The sequence below is a fragment of the Nanorana parkeri genome, unplaced genomic scaffold, assembly GCF_000935625.1.
Source record: "Nanorana parkeri isolate BGI_ZX_2015 unplaced genomic scaffold, ASM93562v1 scaffold237, whole genome shotgun sequence".
In the NCBI taxonomy this organism is placed as follows: Eukaryota; Metazoa; Chordata; class Amphibia; order Anura; family Dicroglossidae; genus Nanorana; species Nanorana parkeri.
The window spans coordinates 927,475-937,585 of NW_017306505.1; positions in this window are offsets into that span (position 1 = coordinate 927,475).

Here is a 10,111-nt window from a genome sequence, read left to right on the forward strand (position 1 = left end):
CCCCACTATAAACTGATCGTAAGAAAATGTTGAGCAATTAATGCGCCATTTGTTGGACATTCAAACATTTGTAATTCTCCTTTTCTCCAAAAGCTTCAACGTTTCCTGTTTAATTTCTGGTTTTACACAATGCTTTTTCTCTTTAATGAGTTGTGATGTATAACACCTATGCAGCGGCTATTTTGTATGATTATGTACATTAATGACCAGGATTAAAAACTTAAGGGCTTATGCCTTATGGACATGGTCGCAAAGGGTCATATGCTTATCTTACGTCTGTATTTTTTTTTGTCTTGGGAGTCACAGGCGCAGCGTACACCAGCATCCAGGAAGACTATTTTGGTAAATGACAGGCTGCGGCTGTGCATGGTTATATGCTGATATACGTGGCCATAGGCGCATCCCCATTTGGGGCTCACAAGAAGTAGTTTGGATGGTGCTGGCCATTATTCTACACAAAAGAGGATCGGTGGATCGGTGGCCGGCTGTGGAGGAACAGTTGCCCTTTTTTTTAACATGGGGGTGGGCGAGGAAAGAATTTATGAAGGGTTCTCAAAGAAGACCTCCAGGCATATGAAATCTTAACCCATGCAGTGGGCCTACCCCTACACTGCATGTTTTATCCAGGGAGCTAAAATAAAGAAATACTCACCCGAATCTCGGTCCTTTTAGGCTCACTTCCCCTCTGCTCTGTGAGTCTATGGACAAAATCAAACACAGCGCCAGCAGATTTTGGTTCAAGAGAGTATTAATCAATGATGTTCAGGAGTGCAGGGCGATAACGGGGCGGCTCTCAAACTTTTTAATAAATGAATAAAAAATGGTATAAAAGGTACTCACAAAGGACGAATAAAAACAAAGGACGAATAATTGGGGGTGTTCCCAATTGGTTCTGAGGAACACCCCCAATTGGTTCTGAGGAAGGAGGCTTGACCTGTGAAACGCGTAAACCACTTCACTACCAGTGAAGACCAACAGCCGGTGGATATGCACCTTCCGTTCTGACCCTTTTATGCCTGTTTTTATCCGTCCTGTGTGAGTACCTTTATACCATTTTTTATTAATTTATTAAAAAGTTTTTATGCGATGGAGGCGCTCTCTGTGTCTTGTCTGGGAGTCTATGGACCTGTGAGTCATCACATTTGATACAGTGTATTGGACGTCGAGGAACATTCTATCACCAGAGTGGAGGGGGAACAAGGTTGCATGGACCGATCTAGAGGCCAGCTGAGTCCAAGATTTAGGTGAGTATATCTTTGTTATTTTAGCTCCCTAGACAAAATGAGCACTTAACCCTTGCAGTGTGGGGGTAGCCCTGCTGCAAAGGTTAACATTTCATGTGCCTGGAGTTCTCCTTTAAGTGACTCCTTTTACTATCCCATTGAGTTTTGACAGTACCTTTGCAGAGAGGTTGTTGTAACAAGCTGTGCATTGCTCCCTCCTTCATGTCACAGCTCCCATAGCAATTCCTACATAGCAGCTGTGAATCTCAATGTAATCATTAACTTTACCTTTGGAAGGTTGATATGCAGGAATGTAGTATACCTGTGTAGTATATCTGCCTGGATACAGTGACATCATTCACTGCTTTCCTGAATGGCTGTGATTATTCTTCTGGTGTAGAGCTTACTTTACTATGCCAAGAAAGTAAACTGGCAGCCAATACGAAAAATATTCCAGTTAATGGGCAAAGGAGGGATGATATAATTTGTACTTGGCCAGACTTACTATATGGGCACAGTGCAGTCCTGCACATGCCATTTCAAATGGTGAAGTCAATTTTTGTCAGGGCTGCTATCTAGTGATCGATAGAGAGCTAAACCATGTGAAATGCTATTAGACAGGATGGCAAAAGGAATAGCAAGGGTCACTTTAACATTGGCTACCGGATGGTTGTAATAGTTGCTTGCTTGCCCCCTAAAATAACGCACAGACTAATTAGACAGTAAGCCATCTTATTGTCTAGTAATAGGAACAATACTCTTGAGGATCCCATACAATGAGACATGTTTAAACAGGTAATAGGGGTTTGCTCAACACAATTATCTGTCACTGATGGCATTTGGAAAATGCACAGCTGTTCTCACAGCTCAATGCAAGAGACACTCAGCGTTACTGGCAGTCCACCTTGGAGGGGGATATTGCATACACTTTTTCTGGCTAGTGCCCAAGCAGCTGGCTCAAGCAACGTACGCACCTCTGCATCACCCAACTAGATTGCAGGACAATCTACGCATCTTACCCATGCTCTGCATCACCCAACTAGATTGCAGGACAATCTACGCACTTTACCCATGCTCTGCATCACCCAACTAGATTGCAGGACAATCTACGCACCTTACCCATGCTCTGCATCACCCAACTAGATTGCAGGACAATCTACGTACTTTACCCATGCTCTGCATCACCCAACTAGATTGCAGGACAATCTACACACCTTACCCATGCTCTGTATCACCCAACTAGATTGCAGGACAATCCACCCCCTTTCCCCATGCTCTGCATCACCCAACTAGATTGCAGGACAATCTACGCACCTTACCCATGCTCTGCATCACCCAACTAGATTGCAGGACAATCTACGTACCTTACCCATGCTCTGCATCACCCAACTAGATTGCAGGACAATCTACACACCTTACCCATGCTCTGTATCACCCAACTAGATTGCAGGACAATCTACGCACCTTACCCATGCTTTGCATCACTAGACTAGATTGCAGGACAATCTACGCACCTTACCCATGCTCTGTGTCCCCCAAATACATTGCAGGACAATCTATGCACCTTACCCATGCTCAGCATCACCCAAATAGATTGCAGGACAATCGATGCACCTTACCCGTGCTTTGCATCACTAGACTAGATTGCAGGACAATCTATGCACCTTACCCATGCTTTGCATCACTAGACTAGATTGCAGGACAATCTACGCACCTTACCCATGCTCTGTATCACCCAACTAGATTGCAGGACAATCTATGCACCTTACCCATGCTCTGCATCACCCAACTAGAATGCAGGACAATCTACGCACCTTACCCATGCTCTGTATCACCCAAATACATTGCAGGACAATGAGGTGGAAAAGAGGTTAGACTTCAAACAATATAATTAATAAATAGCCCAATGGCTTACTTTATTTATAGAAAATTTGTTTAAATACATAGAAAGAGTGCAAGAACGGCACCGTCGTGACGGAATCCCTTTAAAATTGGCAACGTTGACAAACAATACATACATATAAAATAAAAGGATTCCTCCTTCATGGCTGCAAATTGCTGCATTGTCAGGGTGAACCACAAGTACCCCTTTCCAAAAGTGCCGACACTTCTTCCTTACCCACAATATCATTACTGCTATTATGATCGACGGAGATTGTCTTTTATAAACCGGAATAAGATAAAATATAAAGGTAATAAATGCTTTGATTTGCTGAGTAACGACAATAATAACATGTACAAAAGGCTCTTTAAAAATAAAAACCCAGCATAACACATGCAATAGTTTAATAACCATGGACAGTTTATTGTTTATCCTTCCACTAAAATAATTCTCACAGGGTTCAGATGATTTTTTTGCATATGCATTGTATTTCATTTTTAGATTAGAAGCTCTTACAGCAAGGTTCCTCCTAACCATCTTGTCTTGAATTGTATTGTAATGTCTTCCTTATATTGTAAAGCGCTGCGCAAACTGTTGGTACTATATAAATCCTGTATAATCATAATAATAATTTGCCGCTTACATGTTATTGTATTGTTTTTTTTTTTAGGTATTTCCATTGTAAAAGTCAGGTCACTCACAGGTTCTAGCTCCCTAGCGTAATGCTATCCTCAAACTGGCCATGTGTGAGTCTCAATGAGGGGTCTATTGAGGGGAGCAGGAAACATTTAAAGTGGTGTCAAAAATACCAATTGGTAAGATAACAGTGATATGTGAAAAAAATGAGGCTTTCAACAGTTGTAGTCTGCTGTTTCCTTCTGCCCACCCCTTGCATCCAGTGGTGACGTAGAAGGCAGTGGAAGGGGAGCAAGAAATTGACACTTGAGGAAGTGTCAAATACCTGCAGCGGCCAGAGGTCGTTATAAGACACAGATGTCGGAAAGGTTAGTATATTTCTGCTTCTTTTCCAGCCTGTCCTTTGAATTTAAGAAATCACTAGATTCCCTCATCCACGCTGAACAATGTGTCTGAATACCCCATCTGATTGGATGCAGGCACCGTTCAGCTGACAATTTTGCACCCGCCTTTGGGTTTTCATTTGAAAGTTGTTGAGTCAGCAGGGGCCAACGGGGCCACCCACGGACTGAGTTGCACTTTATTTAGCAGAAAATGGTCAGAATTTGAACCATGCATGTGAAATACGCCTAAAGGCCCGTTATATAAATCCACCATCTACCACCTTCACTGTTGGAATTGTACAATTACAATACATGTTACAATCCAGAGCTATTTATTTTGTCCCCAAATATAATGTATTCCCATATGTTAGCGTGTGTTCACAAACATTGGGTATAAGCAAATCGATGCAAGTTTATTTTTGATCCATCAATGTATTGACAAGTTGTATGTCATTGCTGAAATCTGAAATTCACTCAATTTGCAGATTTACAAATAAATTTGCTTTTGTCTGATTGAGGTCTACCTGTACAATCCGGTGGCAATGTGGGTAGGTCCCTGTAAATATTCTAGTTGCTGAAGGTAAAGGGAATCCCTGCAGCGTCAAGCCTTGGACTGTACAATCCGGTGGTAATGTGGGTAGGTCCCTGTAAATATTCTAGTTGCCGTATGTAAAGGGAATCCCTAAAGCACGACCGTCAAGCCTTGGACTGTACAATCCGGTGGCAATGTGGGTAGGTCCCTGTAAATATTCTAGTTGCTGAAGGTAAAGGGAATCCCTCCAGCATCAAGCCTTGGACTGTACAATCCGGGGGTAATGTGGGTAGGTCCCTGAAAATATTCTAGTTGCTGAAGGTAAAGGGAATCCCTCCAGCATCAAGCCTTGGACTGTACAATCCGGGGGTAATGTGGGTAGGTCCCTGAAAATATTCTAGTTGCTGAAGGTAAAGGGAATCCCTCCAGCATCAAGCCTTGGACTGTACAATCCGGGGGTAATGTGGGTAGGTCCCTGAAAATATTCTAGTTGCTGAAGGTAAAGGGAATCCCTCCAGCATCAAGCCTTGGACTGTACAATCCGGGGGTAATGTGGGTAGGTCCCTGAAAATATTCTAGTTGCTGAAGGTAAAGGGAATCCCTCCAGCATCAAGCCTTGGACTGTACAATCCGGGGGTAATGTGGGTAGGTCCCTGAAAATATTCTAGTTGCCAAATGTAAAGGGAATCCCTGCAGCCTACCGTCATGCCTTGGACTGTACAATCTGGGGGTAATGTAGGTAGGTCCTTGTAAATATTCTAGTTGCCGCATGTAAAGGGAATCCCTGCAGTGTCAAGCCTTGGACTGTACAATCCGGTGGTAATGTGGGTAGGTCCCTGAAAATATTCTAGTTGCTGAAGGTAAAGGGAATCCCTACAGCATCAAGCCTTGGACTGTACAATCCGGGGGTAATGTGGGTAGGTCCCTGAAAATATTCTAGTTGCTGAATGTAAAGGGAATCCCTGCAGTGTGACCGTCATGCTTTGGACTGTACAATCCGGGAGTAATGTGGGTAAGTCCCTGATAATATTCTAGTTGCTGAATGTAAAGGGAATCCCTGCAGCGTCAAGCCTTGGACTGTACAATCCGGGGGTAATGTGGGTAGGTCCCTGTAAATATTGTAGTTGCTGAAGGTAAAGGGAATCCCTACAGCATCAAGCCTTGGACTGTACAATCCGGTGGTAATGTGGGTAGGTCCCTGAAAATATTCTAGTTGCTGAATGTAAAGGGAATCCCTGCAGCACGTCCGTCAAGCCTTGGACTGTACAATCCGGGGGTAATGTAGGTAGGTCCTTGTAAATATTCTAGTTGCTGAATGTAAAGGGAATCTCTGCAGCACGACCGCCAAGCCTTAGACTGTACAATCCGGGGGTAATGTGGGTAGGTCCCTGAAAATATTCTAGTTGCCAAATGTAAAGGGAATCCCTGCAGCCTGACCGTCATGCCTTGGACTGTACAATCCGGTGGTAATGTAGGTAGGTCCTTGTAAATATTCTACTTGCCGAATGTAAATGGAATCCCTGCAGCGTCAAGCCTTGGACGGTACAATCCGGTGGTAATATGGGTAGGTCCCTGAAAATATTCTAGTTGCCGAATGTAAAGGGAATCCCTGCAGCGTCAAGCCTTGGACGGTACAATCCGGTGGTAATATGGGTAGGTCCCTGAAAATATTCTAGTTGCCGAATGTAAAGGGAATCCCTGCAGCGTCAAGCCTTGGACTGTACAATCCGGTGGTAATGTGGGTAGGTCCCTGAAAATATTCTAGTTGCCGAATGTAAAGGGAATCCCTGCAGCGTCAAGCCTTGGACTGTACAATCCGGGGGTAATGTGGGTAAGTCCCTGATAATATTCTAGTTGCCGAATGTAAAGGGAATCTCTGCAGTGTGACCGTCGATCCTTGGACTGTACAATCCGGGGGTAATGTGGGTAAGTTCCTGTAAATATTCTAGTTGCTGAATGTAAAGGGAATCCCTGCAGCCTGACCGTCAAGCCTTGGACTGTACAATCCGGGGGTAATGTGGGTAGGTCCCTGTAAATATTTTAGTTGCTGAATGTAAAGGGAATGTTTTATGATGTTTCAGATAACTTGTACAATAGGCATACAATGGCGATACAAACAAAACAGTTTCAGGACAGAAGTCAAGTGAATTATACATGTTATAAGACATTGGCCAGTGCACAACAGGTGCCAACTAAGTACAAAGAGCAAAATGCAGATGTCTGTAAAATTATTTTATATCGGGATAAATAAAGATTCTCACCTTGTCACCATAAGGCAAGCGTAGGCAAACCCTGGCCCTCCAGCTGCTGCAGAACTGCAAGTCCCATGAGGCGTTGTAAGACTCAGACAGCCACAGGCATGATTCCCAGAGGCAGAGGCATGATTGCATTTGTAGTTTCACCGCAGCTGGAGTGCCGGAGTTTTCCTACCCTTGTCTTAGGGGTTAACTTCACGTTCTGATGCCGTTTGCACAGCACTGGTGCCCCTAGATGGCGCTGATGAGTAAAGGAATTACGTCAGCGTCATCTAGGGCTTCTAGTGCTATGTGAACGGAATATAGCCAGGCAGAACCTTTACAAATGACCCCCTATGTGTCTACGCTTGTTATTGATGGACATCACTGACATATATAAATGACTTATAATTGGTATTTGTTTTCGAATTTAATGTTTGTTTTTGTTCTTTTTGGAGAAAAGAAAAGGACGTAAAAGTGGTGTCTTTTGCACTGTCACCGTGCCTTCTTATGTGACGTTGCTCAACCAATAGACACCTCAATGATTTACATATATTAGGCATAATAAGATTTTTAGAAATAAACTCAGTCATTCCAGAGCAAAAGGATGAAAATTGTGATCACTCCAAAAAGCATACGTATAAAATCTTCAACTTTGCATCTATGACACATGGGCGAGTCTGCTCTCCCCATGCGGTGCAGTATGTGTGGGGTCTAGTACATCCTATGCAGATATTTCAACTGAATGAATGTATCACAAGGGGGAAACATTATATTTATATTGCAGTCAATAGTATTCACTGGTTACGTTGAACTTACCTTTACTTTATTATTCATCTACTTGTGTGTAAACATGAATGGCATTTCCATAGGACCTCCTCTCCTGAATCTCGCCTCTCCATTCATGACCCTCAGTCCGCCTTAAATCAAAATCCTTGCCTTCGGCCCTCCTGCCTGAATCTTGCTTTAATAATTCCTGTGGTCCCTTAGCTATTTGTTCCTTACCTCTTCACGTAGTTGATCGGTTTCTCTCTTCTCCCCCATTTGTGACGTAAAGTGAAACTGATACTTGAGTCTACGAGCTGCTTTCAGTTTCCATCTTCGCATGGCATGTTCCTCTTTCTCTGAAGAAAAAAAAAAAAAAAAGAAGAGAGAGAAAAGGCGGCCAGCATGTTATAGAGCATGCCAAACAGACATTGGTCTTTTAAAATGACCCTGTCACTTTAAAATATAGCCACTAGATCAGTGTAATACAAGAAGCTGAATACTTACCTTTTGTTGGACAGGGAAGTAAATCTTTGCTTTTGAAACTAGTATAAACTACCTGAATTTAACTGGTCTTCTGCCTCCTGCAATCATAAAGCAGCACTTAGACTGGCAGAGGGAAGGGCAATTATTAGGGCAGGGGTGGGCAAACAAGATGTGCTTTAACTACAAATCCCACTATACATTTGTCTCTGGGAGTCATGCCTGTGGCTGTGAGAATCTTGCAATGCCTCATGGGATTTGTAGTCCCACAACAGCTGGAGGGGCAGAGTTTGCCCACCCCTGAATTAGGGCCAGTCAGAGGTCCTGCGTTCACATGGGCTGACAAGGAACTTGGAGAAAGCAGGGAGATGATGACCTCATCAGCCTGCTGCCACTCCTTTGCTGTCCAATCACAGGCTGGGGGAGGGATGGTGACCAAGCTATGTTGTTTAAAGTAGTATCAAATGCTCAAACTTTTTATAGTGATGAATCCAGATCAAATAAATATACATTGCCCGGCAAAATATTTTTTTTTAATTTTAGCTCATGTGCTTATAGTCATAGAGGGTAATTTATCAAAACTTGAGCAGATAAAATCTGCATGGCAACCAATCAGCTTCTATCTTCAGTTCGTTCAGTTATGCTTTGACAACGAAAGAGAGAGCATGGTGGGTCCTCCATGGTAATCAAGTAAGTGACCAGGAGTGAGCATGGTGGGTCCTCCATGGTGATCAATGTAAGTGACCAGGAGTGAGCATGGTGGGTCCTCCATGGTAATCAATGTAAGTGACCAGGAGTGAGCATGGTAGATTCTCCATGGTAATCAATGTAAGTGACCAGGAGGGCGAATGGTGGGTCCTCCATGGTAATCAATGTAAGTGACCAGGATTGAGAATGGTGGGTCCTCCATGGTAATCAATGTAAATGACCAGGAGTGAGCATGGTGGGTCCTCCATGGTAATCAATGTAAGTGACCAGGAGTGAGAATGGTGGGTCCTCCATGGTAATCAATGTGAGTGATCAGGAGTGAGAATGGTGGGTCCTTCAAGGTAATCAATGTGAGAGGCCAGGAGTAAGAGTGGTGGGTCCTCCATGGTAATCAATGTGAATAACCAGGAGTTAGCATGGTGGGTCCTCCATGGTAATCAATGTGAGTGACGAGGAGGGGGAATGGTGGGTCCTTCATGCTAATCAATGTGAGTGACCAGGAGTGAGAATGGTGAGTCCTCAATTGTAATCAATGTAAGTGACCAGGAGTGAGCATGGTGGGTCCTCCATGGTAATCAATGTGAGTGACCAAGAGTGAGAATGGTGGGTCCTCCATGGTAATCAATGTAAGTGACCAGGAGTGAGAATGGTGGGTCCTCCATGGTAATCAATGTGAGTGACCAGGAGTGAGAATGGTGGGTCCTCCATGGTAATCAATGTAAGTGACCAGGAGTGAGAATGGTGGGTCCTCCGTGATAATCAAAGAATAGTAAAGAGAATTGTCCTGAAATAAAGAACAAATTTGTTGAAACTCTTATGATTTTTGGCTTTTTACATTAGACTGTATAGTAAAACAAATACAACAGTGCTTTATCTCTAGATCTTTGTCATGTCTTCATACAAACAACAGGTCCTGGTACTGCATCAAACAACGTCAGATAATGAGAAACATATGTACTTTCCAACATCTGGTGGAGGAAGATTTATGTAAATGTGTCATTGTTCAAAGTATGCAAATTTGGAAGCTGAACAAGGAAGAAAATCCCTACCAATGCATCTGATAGAGGAAAAATGTAAACATGGCAACTCATTGTAATCCAACCTACAGGTTTGTTTTGTTAAGACCTAAAATATACATTGCCATTGTAGAATGTGTAAAACAATATCCCATTCAACTAGGCAAAGGGAATGACAAATCTGGTTACTAATTGACCCTGTGTTCACATTGAGTGTCGCTTCTTTTTCTGTTTTCCACCACATTAGGC